General features: G+C 43.0%; 1 protein-coding gene across 1 annotated transcript in view; it reads right to left on the bottom strand.

Moving 5' to 3' along the window:
- GNB1 (G protein subunit beta 1) overlaps positions 1 to 22,688 on the bottom strand; it is a 182,564-nt gene that overhangs the window by 141,802 nt on the left and 18,074 nt on the right. The window lies entirely within an intron of this gene.

Below are 22,688 nucleotides of genomic sequence, written 5' to 3'. Positions count from 1 at the left end.
TAATTTATATAGTATTTGAGCTTTTGGAAGGGCATGGAGCTGAAGTTATTTTCTGCAGAACTCAGGTGAGGAGCGCTGAGAACTGATTGGAGGGAAGGGGCACACCCCCTTCACAAAGTATCAGAGCTAAGGTTGTGTGCTGTAGCTCCCTCCAACCCCCTTTTTACCTTTTAGTGTCAGGAAAACATTTTAAAAGTGACTCCTGCAGATAGGAACAATGCAGCAGACAGAAATGACACTTAGCGCTGAGGACTGAGACAAATACACAATATAGTTGGATAAGTTTTGTCCATATTTCGTGGCTGAGGTTTACAACCACTTTAAAGCTGTATTAAACCCAAAACCAAAAATGTATTATATTGCAGCATTAGATGTAGTGGCTGCATCTTCACCTGGTGATCTGGCCAGTAATACACCTCCTGTAAAAGTGAGACAGCTCTAGAGGAATGAGCATAGGAAGGCACAGAAGACAGCAGCATTGTGGGGAGGGTAGTGTTAAATGTATTTAGATACACTTATGCCCCGTTTCCACTGAGCTTTCTGGTACGGTTCGGTACGCTATTTATGCCGTTTCCATTATGAATGGTACCCCAATTCCGAACCGTACCAATTTTTTGGTACCCTTTCGTTGGGGTACCAAGCACATTAGACCCGTACCAACAGGGTGGAGCTACACTCTGCAGAACTTTGATTGGTTGACAGAGAATCGTCTATCACAGCTTTCCTGCTACACCACGCCTATCATGAAAGGGTACTATTGGCAGTGGAAACGCAATGTGTACCGTACCGAGTTTTTCTGCTCTAGGATCAGCTCTCAAAACGCCCAACAAGAGAAATCCTATTCATTTCAATGGCCCCTGTTCACATCTGAGCGTTTTGACGCTGTGAGCAAAATGCCCAAAGCTAAAAAAAGTACATGAGCTTCTTTTTGGGCAGATTACAGGTGTTTTCCATTGGTCTCTATTCAATCTAAAAAAGCCTGCACAAAAAACGCCTGTAAATCACGGTTAAAAAAAACACGCGAAGACACTACACTCAGGTGTGAATGGAGCCTAAAGGCCCGTACACACATACCGATCGTCGGCATACAAACGTCGGCGGACGAAAGATCTGCCGATTGTACGCGTGTTAGTATGGTGCCTCCGACAGCTGTCTGCGCACAATCCGCGGACAAAAGTCTTTCTTGCAAACATGAAAATTTTTGTCTGCAGACACCAGAACGGACGATTGTTCGCCTGTCAGTACAGAATTCGGCCGACAGACCGCAGATTTGCAAGACTGGGCATGCTCAGAAAAAAAACACAGGGAAAGTTAACCATTACATGACATCACTTCTGCAGTCAGCTGAAGTCTGCAGACAAAATTCTTGTGCTGTCCTTGTGCTGTCTTTGCACTTTTCAACAGACACCGACATCCCGGGGAGAAAAGACGAACATTTGTATGACGACGATCTGCGTGTGTGTACGGGGCTTTAGGCTCCATTCACACCTGGGCGTTTGAGTGTTTTTCAGCTCCAAAAACGCTAAAAAAAACATTTCAAAACGCCCAACAAGTAAAACCCCATTCATTTAAATGGCCCCTGTTCACATCTGAGCATTTTGCAAAACGCTTGTAGCTGAAAAAAGTACATGAGCTTCTTTTTGGGCTGATTACCAGCGTTTGCTCAAGTGTGAATGCAGCCTTACTGAAGCCAAACTCCAGCTCACACTTTATAATCAGTAAACCATTTTTTTCTCTTTTGGGGGAAAAAAGTTTTACATGCATAAATAAAAGCTGATCATTTAAATTAACTGTCAGTGTTAAGTAGTTTGTCACATCCATGTAAACTGATAATTTGCTGGAGAGCTTGAGATTGTGAAAAACTTGCTGGCTGGATCACCAGAGGAAAAAAGAAAAAAGAAAGCCTAAAATAGGAAACTAATACAGCCATCACATCGAAGAATTGGTAAGCTGCAATATAATAAAGGTTTGCTTTTGGGTTTAATACTGCATTAAGGAACGGACTTGCATTGTTTCCCCGAGTCTCTCTCTACAAATGACAAATTTACTCTTTAGTGAACAAAGCAACATCTATAAAAAAAAAAAAAAATAATAACCACATTCTTGAAACTAGTTCATTGCCTTCCCTTGGGGTGATTAGGACAGAAAGGAATCTAGGACACCAGGAGAAATTACTGAATGAACTTAGTATTTGGGAGTTTTTTTTCCCTACTGCTCAGCATCTCTAGATATTGTGTGATCATGAAAAGTAGTAGACCAGGCAACAATCATACATGTGGAAAATGTTGATTACTATTCGATCAGCACACAGTCCGCCTGAAAATATGTACTTCTTACCTACTGGGTATTTCTACAAAGCAAGATGGGCAAGCCTAACGCCACCCATTTTGGTTCAGAGCTTCAGGCAAAAAAAAAAAAAAAGCAAGATTACCCAGGTGTTCCTTCAAGCATGACATTTTTTAATTCAGTTAATATAAAAGCCTTAAACTGTTTACTTTGTTGACAGAAAGCCGAAGGAAGACTTGACATTAAGGCCCTGTTTACACCTAGGCATTTTATAGCTCGTAAAACACTCATCTCGTAAGTCTCAAAAAGCCCAACAAGCAAAATCCTATTCATTTCAATGGTCCCTGTTCACATCTGAGCATTTTGTCGCCTGAAGAAAAACATCTGAAGCTTAAAAAAGTACATGAGCTTTTTTGGCAGATCACAAGCATTTTTGTTAGATGTCAATGCATGCATCTAAACACCTGAGAAAAAAAAAATGCCAGAAACCGATACGCTCAGGTGTGAATGGAGCCTAAAAGGTCTGTGCCTACTCCGAGCCCCTAAAGTACACTGGCCAGCTTTACACTACTCCAGCCTTCATGATCACAGCATAATAGTAGAGCAAGCGACAGAACATATTAGAGGTCATTTAACCACTTAAGGACCCAGCCTTTCTAAAATTTGTTGCTCACAAGTAAAAATCTGTATTTTTTGCTAGACAATTGCCTAGTATCCCCAAATATTAATTCTTTTACAGAGGTCCTAGAGAAAATAAAATGGCGGTCATTGAAAGGAGAAATATAATATATATATCCCAATCTTTTTGTATGCTATGAAAGAGGTTACATAACGCAAATCGATAACCAACAAGTCATGCTTTAACCACTTCCTGCCAGGACGACGTCCTCCAATTTCATTGGTTATCCTGGAAGGACGACTGCACCTACAGGCATCATTCCGGTATGAAGGTTTTCAGCCGGTGATTCCCTAACATGCAGAAGTGACCCGAGTGGTTAATTGATCACTTCTGCGTGTGGCGGAGTGAGTCCCACCTCCCTCCCGCCACCTCTACAGTATAATCGCTGTGCCCAGGAGCGATGCAGCTGGCAGCGATAGCTGCCCTGAACAGAGGAACGGACATCGTTCCCCTCTCTCTGTAACCCTGGAAAATGGGAGCGTTGAATTATGTTGTCACTTCCAATTCCACCTCTGTTTACCTGGCCACCAGCGACGGTGTAGTGCTAGAATTTTTTCTCTCGCTCAGATGTTGATGAAGATACCTCACATGTATGGTGCAAACACTGTTTACTTATGTGGGTGTGACCTACGTATGCAGTCACTATGGCGAGCAGGGGCGCTTTAATTTTTTTACACTGTCCCTTTAGAAAAAAAAAAAGTTATCACTTTTATTGCGATCGCAAGGAATGTGAACATCCCTTGCAACAATAATACAGATCCTCTTTACGTTGAGATCTGGGGGCTGAAAGACCCCATATCTCTCCTCTACCCTTAAAAGAAAAAGATATATAAAAGTTTCTCATCTTATGCTTTAAAACTTTTGTTGAGTAAAAAATGTTACCCACTGGGTGATCTCTGTACATTGCAGGGATTTTAACAAACTTTGTTGCAGATTCCTACCTTTTGTTATTCTGAAGAAATTCCTGTGTGTTTCTCTGTGTCCATGTGGGAAAGTGAATCTAATGGGAGTGGTTTCATAATTCTCTATCAGCTGCAGGGCACGGGTGAGGAAAACTGCAGGGCCTACACCCTTTTAGACATATTCCTATTGGGAGTATCTCACTAAAAACGACATTTGTTGCAGGGGATGCCTGAAATCCCACTTATATCTTAGTGCAAAATTCTGGGAAGATCAGTGAGCCAAATCGCACAAGCAGGAAATTAGGTTTCTAAGGGGCATTCAGTACACATTCCATGTATAAAACACCGCCAAGTAGACATATTGCATTTTCAGAAAATTACAGCGGCTGTAGATTAAAAAGGAAAGGTTATTTTCAACATTCAATGTCGCAATTGTACACGCTATATTTTTTCTTTGACTGAAGTCCCAGCAGGAAACCTAGGTCCTACTTCTCTAGGCAGAAAAACTGGTTTGCTGGAGCAGAGGGAGTGGGGTTATGCCTGTGGGGACTGCCCTGTGGGCGTGGAGAATTACTTTTTTCCTGCCTAGAACTACTCCTGCCAGGGGCTGCATAACTCAATGGATAAGTATGGAAGCTGCAAATGGAGAAAAACATGTTTACATGGCCAGAGAACCAGAAGTGATGTTGGCTTCACTCCGGTCCTCCAAGGGAATAGAGATGAGCAGTAGACATCTTGCCATTGCTTAACTCTTTGGAAAAACCCTGATGCTGGATGGTTTCCAGGCACAGCAGTCAGTAACGTTAGTCTGAAAACTGTCGGGAAGCAGGAGGGAGGGGTGACCCCCTCTCCCGCCACCTCAAAGTGATCCCACAGCTGGGATCACTGTCATCGGAAAGCCCACTGAAGGAGAAAAAAAATTATACTGGGTTTATGGCATCTAGCTGCAGCCATAATCCTGGTATTTAACGTCAAACTAATTATGTATATACCCAGTTAGGCAGCTGGCAAGTGGTCCTAAACCTGAGTCATAAAAAAATCTGAGCAAAATCGCAGGTATATGAGGGGATGGGTTATTCCTTTCCTCCAATCAGCTCTTAAACACTAAACTGCAGCCTCTCCGTCCCCTTCTCTGTGCTTCTGACAGATGATTTTTTAACCCGATCTGCCCTTTTGAAGTGGTGTAGGGAACAGAAGACTGCAGATAAGTAAAATGTATGTAGGATAATTTGTTTCATTTCTGAGCATAACCTGAGGCAGTTCACTTCACTGGCTATATCTGAGGGTTTACAACCACTATTTAATATAACTGTCAAGCAACAGTTATATATACACCATGAAAATATATAGCATATTAGACTATGCAAATCTCGAGACCAGTAGTTAAAAAAAAAAAAAAAAAAAAAAAAAAAAAACAGCTGGTGTTCAATTCTGAGCTGCTTCTATTGTAGAAAATGAAAGCATGCATTTTCTTGATTCTTCAAAAGGTACCTGCTGGATCTTATGTTACCATCAGTTGCTTCAGAATTCAATACTATTTGTCCATCCCTGCAAATTACAGCTAATGTGCTCTATGCTTTTATAGAAAAAGGTGTTAAGAGAAGTAGCGCAGGATATGAAAAAAAAAAAAAAAAAAAAAAACATTTCTAATCGCTTAGGTGGACGCTGCATCAATCTGATACTTAATCTATCCCCTGCCTCCTCTACACCAAGAACTGAGTGATCAAGGTGGCTGACCATTCAGCTCTCGGTCTTTAATGAGCTAGTGACAAGTCACTGGCTCTCTGCTCTGCCCTTCCAGCGCTCATTGGAGCACCAGGAGGAGTGACTAACTCGGGCTGAGAGGCTGAGCCAGCTGCTGGCTGGATACTGAAACAAAAAAAAAAAAAAAAAAAAAAAAAAAAAAAAAAAAAAAAAAAAAAATCGGGATCGCTCCGGAGCCTGAACTAGCTGAGTACGGGTCACAGGAGTGCAGAACCCCAGGAGAGCTTTGGTCCTACTTCTCTAAAGAAAAATTCAAGCTAGTAAGCATAACAACCTGCTAGTATGAGAAAGTGGCTCCCAAGGACTCTAATTTCAAAAGTCAACATGGTATTCACCAGAGGGGGGGAAAAAAAAAAAAAATCAGAACTATGCTCATCATTCATTAATTCCAGCCACCCCTCCTGCCATTAAACAAAGAGTAGATGGCTCGAGCAAAATAATTTTTAGTCAGATTTAATAGATCTGTCCCCAATCTGCAAAAAGGATGGATGCCCAAAACGTATGTCAATGAAGTCCCTTTGTGCTCTGCTACTACCTTACATGTCTCACAGCAGCAGCAACTGGGGTGCAAAGTCTGCTGTTTGTGAAAAGTGAGAAGACTGTGCTGAAATCAGAACTTTGTTAGGTCAAAATTTAGTATGTCCCTTTACCTAACATATTTCACTTAAACTTGGTAAAACGGAACAGTTAAATTTGGCACAGTACCACACATATTTTCAGTGAATTAACCACTTCAGATGATTTGGCTGTTAGAAGACAGATCCGTGTTCCTGCTTAGCAGAAATACAGGATCTGTCTACCCTACTAGCAGAACGGCTATCTGCCTTGTTCACATGGGCAGACCGCCGTTCTGTCTCTCTCATGAAAGATTGGCTGGTCCCAGTAGACAAGTCTGCCAGACGGGCAGATTGGCTCCTGCTGTGTCCAATCACAGCAGAAACTGGTCGTCTGTAGGAGCCACCGCCCTGAGGTATATATACGTGGGGCAGTCAGCAAGCTGTTAGGCAAATCAGATTTCCTCCGATTCTCTCAAAGTTAGGTCAGTTGCCAAAATGGCAGCATTGTAATTTGCTACTACAATATTTTCTGTTGGCAACTTGAAATTAAAGCTTAAAGTGGCTAAAAGACAGGTGGTTTATCTAAATACATTCTATGTATTAAGATAAAAAGCCTGTGTGTAGTAGCACTCCAATACTTACCCGAGTCCCATCTCAATCCAGCGATGTCCACAAGTGCCTTGGCCATCCGGGTCTCTCCCTCCTGATTGGTTGAGACAGCAGCAGCACAATTGGCTCATGCTGCTGTTAAATCTAGTTAACCAATGAGGGGGTGGGGCCAAACTGTAGCCCCATGTCTAAATAGATACACTTAGGTGCGGCTCGGGTACCCCCTTTAGCAAACAGCTTGGTGTGTGTGTGTGTGTGTGTGTGTGTGTGTGTGTGTTTGTGTTTGTGTGTGTGTGTGTGTGTGTGGGGGGGGGGGGGGTCAGGAGCTCCAGCCAGGGACCCGACAAGGCAAGGTTCTGGGCTACCTCGTGCAAAACCACTACACAGAACAGTAAGACTCCATTCACACTAGCGCAACTTGTCAGGCGACTTGGTCGCCTGACAAGTCGCGGTCGGTCGTCCGCCATTGAATAGTACAGGACCCGTTCTAATAGGAGCGACACCAGTCGCTCCGACTTAGAAAAAGGGTCCTGTACTACTTTGGGGCGACCTGGAGGCGACTTGCATTGACTTCAATTATATGAAGTCCGTGCAAGTCGTGCTGAGGTCACGGTGCACCGCGACTTCACAGGTCGCCGCACCAAGTCGTGTCGCCGCAGTCTGAACGGGGTCTAAGTATCACATGTTTGTTTTAATTAGAAAAAAAAAAATTGCCAGGTCCAGAGATCAATGCAAGGAACTAATTCCTTACTCCTGACTAGACAGAAAAAAAAAAAAAAAAAAGTTAAAAATGAGTACCTATAGCAGAGAGAGGGAGTATATCACCTAGGATTGCCCATAGGCGTAGCCAGACTTTTATTCAGCCTAGTGTCCTACTCCTGTAGGAGGCAGTATAACCCAATGGTTAAGAATATCAGGAGCTGTGTCAGTCAATGAACAAAAGAGAAAAAACATAATTCTAATTAAACACATGAATATCAGCAATTAAACTGACAGGGTAAACTCTGAATAAGTTTCTCAACTACAGAAAAGAAAAAACGAAGGAGAGAATAATCATGCTATCAATCTCAGAAACTGCAAAGTTTGCAGAGACAGGATATCCAAGTCAGTCTTTAAGAAAAATTGTCAAAAAAAAAAAAAGAATACATTTTTCATAGTTTCCATTAGAGATTTTGTAGCTTGTTTTTCAGTATGTGTTTAGCCAGGAAACAGGAACTCTACATATTTCCTTTGCAGGATTAGAACTACACTGCACGTGAACCTAGCCATGATATAAGCAAGTCACAAAGAAATCAGTTTTAATGACAAAACTACCCACAAGATCAAGTCCTCCAACAATACTTAAATGCAGTTATAACCATATAATGGGCACCATACCATTAGCGAACCTCCCCCTATTATAAACAATCTGGTGTTTATTAATTATACCAACCATTAAACTACTCAAGGGAAGCTGCAACCATGCGCTTGTTATAATGACTTGCAGCCAGGATGTTTTTCTACATTCAGCATGTGGTTAAAGTTCTCATGTCTATACAAGTCAACATCACTAGAGGCAAAACAATTGACAGGGAGAAAATATATAAAAGGACACAGCAAGTTGCAATGCACTACACTGCAACACAATGAGCTTTGGAGCATAAAGAGAGAGGAAATGTAATATTGTATCATTTCACTAAAGTCAGAAATTTGAACAGCAAAATGCAAGTAATTGCACCCAAGAAATGCATATGATCCTATTTTCAGTGCATCTGAATACATTCGTTTGAAGACTATTACAAAACAATGGATTCTTTTACATCTCTGCATTTTGATAAATAGGGAAAATGACTAAATCCACATCTAAATCAGAAAAAAAAAAAAAAACACCAAGTGTGTATGTGTGTGTGTGTATGTGTATGTGTGTGTATGTGTGTGTATGTGTGTGTATGTGTATGTGTATGTGTATGTGTGTGTGTGTGTGTGTGTGTGTGTGTGTGTGTGTGTGTGTGTGTGTGTGTGTGTGTGTGTGTGTGTGTGTGTGTGTGTGTGTGTGTGTGTGTGTGTGTGTGTGTGTGTGTGTGTATATATAACCTGCCATAACATTACACTGTAAGGACCACTGAGGAAGCAGAAGTATTTCTGCCATGGTATCCCTTATGTTTTGTCACTGCATACAATACATTTGTTACCACACCCAAATGAGTCACATAGCACATGCAGGCCAGTGTGAAATATGATCAAACTGGCAACTTCAGGGATAGTCAAAGCAACATCTGTCAGACTAAATCCAGCAGCACCATGCTACTAATATATATACATGAGATTTTAAAGTGGTTTTAAATGTAAAAAAAATTGCATTTGTAAGACAGCTGCACAAATATGGTGTGACAAAGTATTGCACCAATCTCCATTTATTTCTAGTGTCTCCGCTGACATCCGCCACTCCATAGAGCTGCATGGAGCATCCGATCGGAAAGCCTGTGTGAAAGGGGCCTTAGAGCACAAACTTACTTTTTTCTGCGGTAAATAAAATATGCAGCTTTGAGTTGCATGCCACTCAAAATCGAGGGGGGGGGGGGGGAGCGCTAGTAATGCCATTGCTGTTGGTTGGAAAGAATTTATTTAAACGAGGCAGACATATGTTCTGTAAATGTTATACAGAAAGGGCGGCTTCACACCGACCTTTTGCTAACACGCAGCTAACCTGCAGTTTGTGAGTCAGCTGTACTTTCCCGTAGATTTCAATGAAGTCCTGTAGTTTATCATAGAAGTCTATGGAAAAGTGCAGCTAAAGCAAAGTACACACTAGTAGAAAATAGAGCTGCACGATTAATCGTATGAAAATCGCGATCTCGATTCACCCCCCCCCCCGACGATCTAAACCTGAAATATGCTCGATTCTTTGCATAGCTGCATAGCAGAGAGAACAGCTGTGGAAAAAAAAAAAAAAAGCCTCCTGGCAAATGCCTATCAGCAAAGTCTCCCAGTAACTAAACAAAATGATTACATTGTATCTTTTCCTTCCCTCTGCCAGGGAGAAAGGAAGTTTAACCTCTTAAAGACTAGACCTTATTCTGACACTTGTTGCTTGCAAGTTAAAATCTGTTTTTTTTTGCTAGAAAAGTACTTAGAACCCCCAAACATTTTATATATTTTTTTTTAGCAGAGACCCTACAGAATAAAATGGCGATTGTTGTAATATTTTATGTCACACTGTATTTGCGCAGCAGTCTTTCAAACGCAATTAATAGACTAATGAATAAAAAAAAAAACGTAACAGAGTTATCCCAATTTTTTTTTGTTACACAGAGAATCGAGAGAATCGTGATCTTTATTCCAAGCTAAAAAATCGTGATTCTCATTTTGGCCAGAATCGTGCAGCTGTAGTAGAAAATCTGCCGAAAAGTATGTACACCACTTTCAGCAGCCGATGCCGACATTTTCAACGAAAAAAAACGGAGGGACAAACACCAAAATTTTTTTAGTCCGTCCCCAGACGACCGATTTTCGTTTAATGTGTATGCAGTACGTCCCTGAAAAATCGGATACGAAAGGCCGCGCATGATCTGAAGTTGCTGACAACCCGGAAGTCTAGGAACAAATGTGCCAAAAAAAAAAAAAAAAAAAATCGGACGAGAAATTTCGTGAACATTTATGCACTGTCGACAAAAAAATGGTAATGAACGCTGAGAAGACAGAGAAAAATCTGAGGATATTTCGTCCGATTTTCGTCAAGTGTGTACGGCCTTTAACCCACACGAAAACCACAGGTTAGCTGCATGTTCGCAAAAATGCAGCAGGTCCATTTGAACATTTTGGCTGAAGTCAGACCTTTTTAGGTGCCAACACATTAAAATTTACATTATGCTACTGCAAAAAGCTACAATGCACTTAAATTGTGTACAACGTTGTACACTGCACTCAGACGTACTGCGGGTGTGTGTTGATGCTCATTAAATGTTCATCCAAAGTGATAAAACTGCCCTAATGTAACATGTCAATGCGATAAAAAAAAAAAAATTAACATGCACGCTAAGGTGTGAACTGAGCCTAACATTCTGGATAACAGTGTTTTATATAGAAATAATATAAGCCCTTCCCACACCTGTTGCCCAATTTAGCCATTCCATTGTCCCTAAATGAAGCACAGGTGACCGCAGCCCCCCAAAGTGCATGCTCACTCCTAGATTGACCAATTGCCTCTAAACACTAAATTTCTTCACCCATTTCACCAGCCTAAAAAAAAAGAAAAATGACAAATCTAGAATCGATATTTAAAAACTTGCAATCTAAGGATTTTCTGTTGTCCAACCTACTCCGCAAGTTGCATAAACTTGCATCTGGCATGACAGAAATCCCAGTAAACCCTTCTAAAATAAAATGGTATGTATGTATGTCTCTATAATTTTTTTTATATATATATTCCCAAAAGCAAAGCAGTGTCAAAGTATTTCATACAACCAGGGCTGTCATTAACAAAAAAGGATTTAGGAGTTGGCCATTTAAGGCCCCTGTACACAACAGTGCTACTTGTCAGATCAAAGTGCACCGACTTTGAAAAGGTTCCTGCACTATTGTTGGCAATTTCAGGTGCCACTTGCATTGACATCTATGCATGAAGTGGCACAGATTTCAGCAAGCCGCACATGAAATCGCACTGACCGGCGGCTTTGAAATCACTCTGAAGTAGCGCATTTTCAAAGCCACGTTCGGTGTGAACCGGTGTTCCGTGAGAATTACCTACCCGTGAGAAAAAACCTACCCCTCGTCACTTCCGGTACTCCGCACTGTATGTAATGCAGCGGGTACATTAAAACAGCTGTGCTGAAATACGAGTGATCTCCGCTCCTGTCCCGGTCACTTCCCTGCTCTCGGATAGTAAATATAAAAGCGGCGGCGGCTGTATGAAAACATAAATCACTGAGCCGAAAGCCGCTTTTATATTTACTTGCCGAGAGCAGGGAAGTGACCGGGACAGGAGCGGGGATGACTCGTATGTCAGCACAGCTGTTTTAGGTAAGCGCCGCGCCGGTAGGTTTTTTTCACGGTACACCGTGATCGTTTTATACTAGTGCGCATGCGCACTAGTAAGCTCCTCTGTGCTGCCATCAGGTATCCGGCGCTCTGAGCATGCGCACTGCTGCGCTGCTCAGATGCTTCTGGCCGGAAGTGACGAGGGGTAGGTAATTCTCACAGGGTAGGTAATTCTCACGGAACACCGGGACTTAGTCATAGTACAATATTTTTAAAAGGCCACTGCTTAAAAGCTTTTTAAAGTGTGTAAAACCTAGGAATCTGAAGACTGGCATCGGCATGCGATTTTTTGGGACCATAACAATTCTTGCTGTTATTAGGCATAAACTTGCAAATGCAGTGGACTGGTACTTGTAGGTTTATGAACAAATCTGTGGCACAAACCCATTTAGGCCAGCCATTCTTAAACAGGGTTCCTTCGAAGGTTGCTAGAGGTTCATTGAGCTGTGGCCAATTGACTTTCAATTTGCATTTATAGTTAGTTTCAGGGGCAACACCACTTTTCAGAGCCCTCAGCATGACACGAATAATCTCATTAGCTATCAGTTAAGTGAAAAAAAATAAAATCTGCGTTCCTGGTCAATATTTTGCGCCGGTGCGCACAACTAAGCATAAAATATGAATGCATTTTTCCCAGGAAGGTATTGTGCGCACAAACGCAAACACGCATATACATGCAAATACGTGAAAAAACAAACGCATAAAATAAGGTTAAAAAAAGCAGACGCTCAAACATCAGTACCGCGAGCAAGATGGATACTTTGGGGCAACAACCATCTCAGTGTGGAAAAGTTTTAGAGCCAAATCGTCTTCACACAAAAGCAAAGCTAAGAGACTAATGTCCCGTACACACGTACCGATTGTCGGCCGTAAATATTCAGCCGAAGACCGATCGGCCGATTGTAGGCTTGTTAGTATGATGCTTCCGACAGCGCATTTTTGGCCAAACAGAATCTGTCGTGCAGGCATTAAATTTTTTGTTGGCCAACACCAGAACGGCCGATTGTTCGCCAGTAAGTACAGATTTCGGCCGACAGACAGCAGATTTGCAAGACTGGGCATGCTCAGAAAAGAAAAAAACACAAGGAAAGTTAACCATCACATGACATCACTTCTGCAGTCGGCCGACAAAATTTGTGTGCAGTCTTTTGCAGTTTTCAACAGACACGACAGCCCTGGACAAAAGACGGCCGATCGTTCGGCCGACGATCAGTACGTGTGTACGGGGCTTAACTCTGTCTGAGTATACAGTAGCAGAACCCAGGCAACTGAGAACAGAAAGACTTCTCTCCACTCTTCACACATCAAGGAAACCTCTGCTCCCACCCTATAGATCAGGGATCCTCAAACTACGGCCCTCCAGCTGTTGCGGAACTACACATCCCATGAGGCATTGTAAAACACAGACATTCACAGACATGGCTAGGCATGATGGGAATTGTAGTTCCTGAACGACTGGAGGGCCATAGTTTGGAGAACCCTGCTATAGACCTTAATATTAGACAGCAAATGTATTCAGGCCAAGCTACCCAGAGATATGCAAGATGACCCTCATCTAGCCAACTTCAGATAGGATTGGCTTTATGAACTTGGAAATTGTTACTTTTTTTCCAAGCCCCCTAGGTAGGTTTTGTTATAATGTACTCGTATGAACAGCATTAGTACATAATGGCAGATTTGCCTGTCATATGGTTGTCTTACCAGCACACCACTGGGACCCATTCGGCAGGCCCATCTTCACCCGGTCTGCCTACCAAGTCCCATGCCTTCGACCACCTGATAGGCCAGGCTGCAATTATGCCACTCCCATGCATGCGTACGGGAGTCACATCACAGCAGCATGGTTTGGGGGCCAAACAGGGCCATAAATGTTCGCTGAGCTGCACATGCACGGCTTAGTGAACATGACAGCTGACAGGCAGAAGGATGCATTTATGGCAGAAGAGACCAATACAGCCTCTTCTGTCAAATACCCTGCCTGTCAGCCATTTGAGGGGGGGGGGGGGCACTTTACTTCCTCTAACTGGCAACTGCATGTGCTTTAATATGTAAAATAATTTTAAAGTAAAATACTTTTAGAGAACCTTCAGTGCCAACATATGGGAAAGCAAGCATCGCAAATTTAAACCAAATTCTACAGGACGATTCAGAAAAAAAAAAATTTTAAAAATGAATCTATAAAGCAGGGGTTGACAAATTTCTTTGAATCTAGGAGCCAGCTAAAAAAGTTAGGAGCCAGTTTTTTTAAAAAAAAAAAAAAGCTGCCCCGCGTCCAGAAAAAGAAAAAAATAAAAGAAGAGGAGAGGGAGGTAGAGAAGGGGAGATGGGGGGGCTAGGGGGAGAGGAGGGGGGTGTGAGAGAGATAGAGAGAAGGAAAGAGGGTAGAGAGTGAAAGTCTCAGGCAGATGTGTATATGTACAGTGAGGTCCCCTCAGCTCTATGGTGTGTACAGAGGAATCTTCCAGAAGTGTTGCACTCACCCACCCCCACCTTCCTCCTATACACTCAGAAAATGGCCTGCTCTGCTCCCCCACATACGCGTCTATGGGGGGGCTCCCACACCTGGCCAATAAAAGGTAAACTGTGCCCCCCAATTGTAGGTGGTTCCCTTCCCTTAGCCACGGCAGGATGGGTTCAGTCTGCATTCCCACCTCCCCCAGGGGCTGAGGAAGCAGTGACACACAGGCAGGCTGGAGCAGTGAGATGGGGAGCGCCTGACACATGAAATTCTGTGCAGAGCCAAGACCTGGTGCACCATTTCCCCGCCTCACACACCGCTCAGCCACGGACACAGCACTCTTACCTGAGGTCAGATGGATGTGTTCCGGGTGACTGCAACGAGGAGGGCTGACAGTGGCAGAAGTCGAGCAGTGCGTCCTATGGATGTGCTGAAAGTGGAGAAGAGGCAGCCGGTTCTGATTGGTCAGCGCCATCCATGTGACGGTGCTGACCAATTAAAATGCCTTGTCAGGACACAGAATTGTGGATAGGAGCCGCGGGGATTTCAATCTCTGCATCACAGAGCGGCGTCCCGATGCCCGACAGCTGAAAACCTAGGCGCCCGGACTCAGTTTCTAGTCGCCAATGCAACCTGGCGCCCGGGAATTGTCGAGCCCTGCTATATGGGTGGTGTGCAGTCCCCTTGTCAGAACACAATAGCACACAGCAGGGGAGATTGCTATACCAACATCGCATGGTTAGTACAGCGGCTTCTCCATAGCGGTCAGTTTTTTTCCGTTCAGCCCTTTAGGATCGGGGAAAAAAGCACTACTGTGTACTAGGCTTAAAGTGTTTGCTATCCAAAAAAAAAAAAAAAAATAAGGTGATCCTCTTCCCTTAAAGAGGAAGTAAACCCTGCACAAAAAAAAAAAAAGAGAAAAAAAACCTGAAAGACAAAGCCATAATGAGCTAGTATGCATTGCACACTAGCTCATTATGAAATACTTACCTTGGAACGAAGCCCCCGCAGTGCCGCCCGCACAGCGACAGGACGGCCGACATGTTCGGCCGTCCTGCTTCGATTCCTGCGGCCATCTGATTGGCTGGAGGCGCGTACATCACTCCTGCGCATGGGCTCTGAAGCAACAGCACGGGTGGCCGTACCTTCAGAGCACATGCACTGATGACGCAATCGGCTGCATTAAAAGTAAATATCTCCTAAACAGTTCAAGTTTAGGAGATATTTACAGTACCTATAGGTAAGCCTTATTAAAGGCTTACCTATAGGTGCAACTTCCAAGAGAGGGTTTACAGCCTCTTTAAAGCAGGTTATACAGCAAAGGGCTTGTGCTGTGTCATATGGCCCTGTTTATCACATAAAAAAACCTGGCTGATCCTGCCTGGATCTGCCCACCCCCCCGTAAACTAACCACAGTATATCATGGCTGCTGAGCCCTGGCAGCATGGTCAGTTTACACTGCAGCCCTGCTCTGTCCTCCCCCTCCCTGTCAGCTCAGTGTCACAGCCCGCCTACCCCAAGCCTCTGTCCATGCGTTTTATAAAAAAAAATGCTGTGAAACTGAAGACCTGATTTCAATGTGCTCGGGGGTTCACGTGACCAGCCGGCGCTCTCTCTCCCCTCCCAAGAGATGTCAGCAGGGGAATCTCGGTCCCTGCCCCCTGCAGCTGTCAGATGGGGAGAGGAGAGAGCCAACTGGTCACGTGATCGCCGAGCAGCACACTGAAATCAGGTATTCACAGCATTTTTTAAATAAAACACAGACAGAGGCACAGGCTTAGGAAACAAAGATGATACAAAGTCATGCAAGTGGCTTAACAACCACTTTAAGGCTAGCCATACACTAAGGCCCTGTACACGCGGGCCAAATGCTGGCTGGTTCAAATAAAATTTAAAAAAATGCCGACATTCGGCCCATGTTTGTATGGCACCCTGTCTGACAGAAGCTGGCCGTTTTCTGTCAAGACAAGCATGCTGGAAAACCAGGAGCCCAACGACTCCCGATCAGTGTCCTCAGCCAATGGCAGAGAGCGCCGACTCTGTTCTGGTGGGGTCTTGTCAGAACACAACAGCTCAGCGGGGGGAGATTGCTGTACCAACGTTGGATAGTTGCTGACCGCTAGTAATCAGAAACATGGCCGCATCAAAAGGTGGCGACAACTAGCGGGCGGACTAACAATCTGCACTAAATATAGCATCTACCGGAGTGTATAGGATGCCGGTGTTGTGTGAAAACACCAAGTGGTCGAAATCTCCAATTATTCACCAAGCCTTTTTCTGACACTTGTTGCTTTTTTGCTATAATTACTTAAGCCCCCCAGACACATACATACACACACATATATATATATATATATATATATATATATATATATATATATATATATATATATATATATATATATATATATATATATATATATTTATTTATTTTAGCAGAGAACATAGAGAATAAAATGGCGATCATTGCAATTTTTTGTCACACTGTATTTGTGCTGAAGTCTTTCAAGCGCAGTTTTTTTTTTTTTTTGGGGGGGGGGGGGGATACTTTATTGAATTTAAAAAACACTAAACAGTAAAATTAGCCCAATTTTTGTTGTATAATGTAAAAGATGTTACGTCGAGAATCCTGATATGATATTTATTCTAAGCAAAAAAAAAAAAAAAAAGTGATTCTCATTTTTTCCAGAATCGTGCAGCTCTACTTTGAAGAATAAATTGTTAGCAAAAGTTCCTTGGTTTTCTCTTTGAGCAAAGGTGGTGTTTGCGACGCTACCTACGGCTCAAATTTTGGCCAATTTAGCAGGAATCAGTCCAAATTCAAACTGTCTATGGTCAACTTTGCTGCCTGTCATTCTGTTAAGGTTTCAACCTTTGACTAAGGCCCCTTTCACACTATCCGTCCGGACGGATTCAGTTTCTCAGCGTTCACACTATCCATCCATCGGACGGATTCAGTTTCTCAGCGGGGATCGAGCCTCCGATCACCCGCTGAGCAGGGGGATGACAGCTGTGTCTGCACGCTGTGTGCGGAGACACAGCTGTCAGTTCCCAATGCATCTCTATGGGGGGAATCGGATGGGAACGGACCATTGGTCCGTTCCGATCCACTGGAACCCCATTTTCCATCCGTCCAGATTGGACGGATCGGATGTCAGCGGACATGTCTCCGCTGACATCCGATCCCCCATAGGGATGCATGGGGGGGGGGGCGTTCAGATCCGCCCAAAAAAACAGACAGGAGTATCTGAACGGTCCGCTTGTGTGAAAGGGGCCTAAGGCCCCTTTCACATCGTCCGCATTCCGTTGCGGACCGTGCTCTGCTCAGCGGGGATCGATCCGCCGATCCCCGCTGAGCCGGCAGATGACAGCTCCGTCTCCACACTGTGTGCGGAGAGGGAGGCGTCAGAGCCCCGCTGCTCTCTATGGGGAATCGGATGAGAGTGGACCGCCTGTCCGCTCTCATCCGATCCCCAGGACGGATGGAAAATAGGCTTTCCATCCGTCCGGATTTCACGGACAGGATCGGATGGCAGCGGGTGTCAGTGGACATGTCACCGCTGACATCCGCTGCTCCATAGGGCTGAATGGGGAATCCGATCAGATCCGCCAAAAACACCGAGAGGCGGATCTGATCGGAACGCCAGTGTGAAAGAGCCCTAAATGACTCAGGGAAAAAATAATATGCAAAATAATGATTACTGAATTGGCTTCCTGCATGTTCCAGGCTAATGACTCCAAGTACTGAAAACAGGGTTGTCACAACTGCCAAGCAACTAGTATTTTCATCAAATTAGCAACTGCAGCCAAAGTCTCCTTTAATCTAAACTTTCTAACCTAGGGTAATTCAAGCTGAACATTTTTCTGAAAAGCAGGTCAATTGATCAGAAAATGCAGATATATAGGCAGGTGAAATTAAAAAGGAAAGTACAACACATAAAACCTTGCATTAATCTCCGCCTAGCCTGAAATCTGCAAATGGGTCCTATCTTCAGGAAGGGACCACTGCCATGCAGTTTGCATCAAAGGTAACCCACTGCTTCTGCATTCTATTCATTATAAAGTACAGTCTGAATTGCCTATGGCATTTTGAGGCTTTCTAAACCCATTATGTGTGTTACAGAAGGGGGTTGTTAGATTAGCTCACGCAATGGAGTCCAAAATGTAGTATTAACGTGGTTCTAAAGGCTGAAGTTTTTTCTACCTTCATGCATTCTAGTCAAGGTAAAAAAACCTTTGGGTAGAATCTTAGTTGCTCTGTGCAAAGAAAGGTTTTATTCAAGGTTTTTAATCCCACCTTAATCCATGAGGCTGCATTCACACCTGAACATGTGTGGAAAACGTATGTTGTGTTTGCAATGCCAATCATTGTTGATTGCCCCCTAAACTGGCAAGCAGATGCGTGTTTTTGGGTGTGTCAAAAGAATCAAAGCCTGGCACTCAAAAAAGGTATATGTGTGTAAGCACATTTGTTGTGTGTAGGATAGCCCATTGAAATGAAAAAAAAAAAAAAAAAAACTTCACGAAATGCTAAAGCCTAGTACATACGGGCACTGAATGTCAGGTGGCATCGGTCGGTTTATTAGAAACCTGCCGACAATCGGAGGCAGATCGGACAAACGCTGGCTTCTGTCAAAGGGGCATGAGCAAAAAAAGGTCTGCTTACAAGCTCCTGATTAGCACTTTCAGCCAATGGGGGGGGGGGGGGGGCTCCCAGTCAGGACAACACAGCAACAGCAAGAGAAATTGCTGTACTAACACTGAATGGTTAGTGCAGCAGCTCCTCCAGAGCTGTTCATTTTTTACATTCAGCCCTTCTAGGTTGGAAAAAGAAAACCCAATAGGGTGTACTAGACTTAGGTGTTCAAGAATTATTTAAAAACCAGAACCAATGCTACTGTACAAACCATTTGAAGCTTGCCGTAGGCAGATTTGTTAAAATGCTTTAGAGTGGTTGCTACAGGTTGCTGCTAATAGAAAATGAAAACAGATTTTTCCTGCATTACTGAATAAGCCTGTTTATGTTAGCCAACTGTCCACTAAGCATTACCCTTTCTATACGCTGACATCCTGGAATTGTGTATCAACAACACAGCTTGCCATATGGTTTTAAGTGGATAGTACAACTGAGAATATTAATTACCAAGATTGTACTTTGACAAGCCAAAATCCAAGGGTGGTAAGAATATAATCCAACTCAGTAACTGATCACTAGCCAGGATACATATTTCAGAGTGACCTTTGTTATTTTCAGCAAGGCTTAGCGATTACATTAGCAATAAGCACCAACAATACAGCCAGATTTGAAATATATGCAACAGCTGCTTGTTTCAAACCATTTCAATGCAACCTAAAAATGGCGTGAATCCTAAACAATAGAACTGCAGGAAATGTAAATAGTTTAAAAAAAAATTAAATCACTGATCAATATGCAGACCTTTGTTTCAGAATTCTTGCATTACAATTACACCGACGTTTGAAAGACACCATTACATAAGTGGACAACACAATATTCTACAAGCCATACACAGCTTTTACCCCCAAAAGCTCTGCGAACGAAAAATCCCTGCAGCAAAAAGTGATCTATAAAATAAAGGCTTTAATACATAAAAGCTTTAACAAACAAAGACAGTCTTCAAAAGAATACTATGACAAAATAAAAGCATGCTCATAAAAAGCCCAAGGTGATGTGTTGCATTGTACAGGACTCCTAAGCATAGGAAATAATTCTAAAGCAAAAATGGAAAATCAAGATAAGGAGGGAGGTGGCCACAACTACACAGACAACACATTCAGGGGGTTACATGGGTACCTGGCTATATTTAGCTTCATCTGAGCATTTTTTTTTGGGGGGGGGGGGGGGGTTGGGAGAACAAAAAACCATTTCACATCCCCCTTACTAGAACCACCAAGAATTTTTTTTTTTTTTGTAACTGAAGGCCACCAATATAACATGCAGAGTAAATACATGAATAAGATTCCAGCCTCCCCCCAAGATTCTGATATTTTAGCTTCATTACCATACCCACTTACACACAACAGGTTTTGATTAAATTTTCTACTACTGAAAAAAAAAAAAAAAAACTTCAAAAGGAATCTGACAAGTTTGGCTCCAAACGTTTACCACCCCCCTTCACGACCAGGTCATTCTTTGAGATACAGCACTGCGTTATTTTAACTGACAATTGTGCTGTTGTGCGGCGCTGTACCCAAACAAAATTTGTCCTTTTCCCCCCCCCAAATAATAGAGCTTTCTTTTGGTGGTATTTATTCACCTCCGCAACAATTTTGAAAAAACTATTTTTTCCACTTTCTCCTATTAAACATATCCCGTTAAAAAAAAAAAACGTATTTCTTCATCAATTTAGGACAATATATATTCTGCTACATATTTTTGTTAAAAATAAAAAAATCCAAAAAAGCCTATATTGATTGGTTTGCACAAAAGATATAGCGTCTACAAACTATGGGATTATTTATTTTTTACTAGTAATGGCGGAATGAGATATTGCAGCTGTTAAAAATCGGACACTGACTTTTGGAAACCAGCGACACCAATACAGTGATCAGTGCTAAAAATGAGCACTGTCACTGTACCAATGACACTGGCTGAGAAGGGGTTATCAGGGGCAATCAAAGGGTTAACCTTTAGTGTTTTAGTATAGTGGAGGTGGTGCTTTTACTAATGGAAGGCATGGTTGAGTTTCCCAGCTTCCCCTGTTTACAGACTGCCGTTTTGCCTGTGGTACCGAACAATAAGTGGGTGCTGGCAGAGACCGCAGGAACCGCTGATTGGCTCCCACTGTGAAGAATCACAGTAGGAGTGAGCCACTGGCAGCACGCACTCATGCTCACTACCCGGAATTGCAGGAACGCGTAATTTATGTGTGGCCACCCTGCTTTAGGGCAGTCGGCAAGTGGTTAAAGCGGTAGTATACTCCGTTTTTTTAACTTTTACCTACAGGTAAGCCTATAAGGCTTACCTGTAGGTAACATTAAAATCTCCGGAACCTGCACGGTTTAGGAGATAGTTGCCCTGCATGCAGCCGCTGACACCGTCACGCCTTCAGAGATCCTAGCCAGGAAAGTGAACTCCCGTGCGCATGCTCGGGAGTGACGTCATCGTGGCTCTGGCCACTCAGTGTTGGAGCCGCCGAACCCAGAAGAGACGCCAAGGGAAGGTGTCAGCTGCCTCAACGGTGTTCGGGTGACCGTATCGGGGCTTCGTTCTAAGGTATTTCTTAATGAGCTAGTATGCGATGCACTATGCATATTGACGGTCATAAGTAGAGGCATGATGGGACTTCAACAGCTGGAGGGTCGCCAGCTTGAGACCCCTGGTCTAGAAGATCGGAAGAGACAATGACGTCACTTCCAGTTTGGGGCAGATGTTTGCAGGTTTACATTTCTTGTGATAGCAATAAAAGTGATCAAAACAAAAACTGTAAAAATGGAAAGTAAAAATAAAGGGTTCATAAAAAAAAAAAAAAAAATGTAAAGTGCCCCACCCCTCTGCAAATGCATATGCAGGTCAAGCAGGTATACGTTAACTGTTTTCGTACCACACGTGAAGTTACAGGGAAATATACAATTCTAGCATTAGAACTCCTTTGTAATTCCCAACTGGTAATCTGTAAAAAATTTTTAAAGCGTCGCCTAGGGAGAGGTTTTAAGTAACGTAGTTTGTCCCCATTCCAGGAGCATACCCAATTTAAAAGCGTTACATGAGGAATCTATTTACTTGTTGTAACATCTTTTATATTCTCCCAAAAAATTGTATTATATACTGCATTGTGTTAAAAATTTAGCATTAAAATTCATTAAAGTATTTTTTCCAAAAACAATTGCGCTGAAAAACCGTTGCGCAAATACTGAGAGACAAATAGCAAGGACTGCCATTTTTTTCTCTAGGTGGGTCTCTGCTAAATTTAAATATATGTTTGGGCTTCCAAGTAATTTTCTAGCAAAAAAAAAAAATTTGGATTTTTGACTTACTGTAAAATCCATTTCTCTGTTCACCGACAGACAGCTCTTCCATCTTCATAACCGTAGGGTTATGCTGCTCCCTACAGGAGTAGGACACTAGGCAGAGAAAAGCTCAAGCACGCCTATGGGGCAGTCCCTGGGGTTATACTCCCACTTCCTACTATAGGTATTCAGTTTTCCAACTAGTGTCAGAAGAAAAACCCAACTCCAAAGAGGGGCGGATGCTGTGTCCATCAATGATCATCAGAGAAAAGAATTTTACGGTAAGTCAAAATTCCCATTTTCTCTTTCGTTCATTGACGGACAGCTCTTCATCTTCATGACTGTAGGGACGTCCCAAAGCAGTGTCAAACATGAGGGGTGGGAACAGCAGAAAACAAACTTCCCAAAGGCTAAACATAGCCAACCAGGTAACAAGGAGCACAACTGGG

This window comes from Pelophylax lessonae (assembly GCF_965119305.1).
Source record: "Pelophylax lessonae genome assembly, chromosome: 12".
Classification (NCBI taxonomy): Eukaryota; Metazoa; Chordata; class Amphibia; order Anura; family Ranidae; genus Pelophylax; species Pelophylax lessonae.
This window is presented reverse-complemented; position numbering and strand designations above follow the sequence as displayed.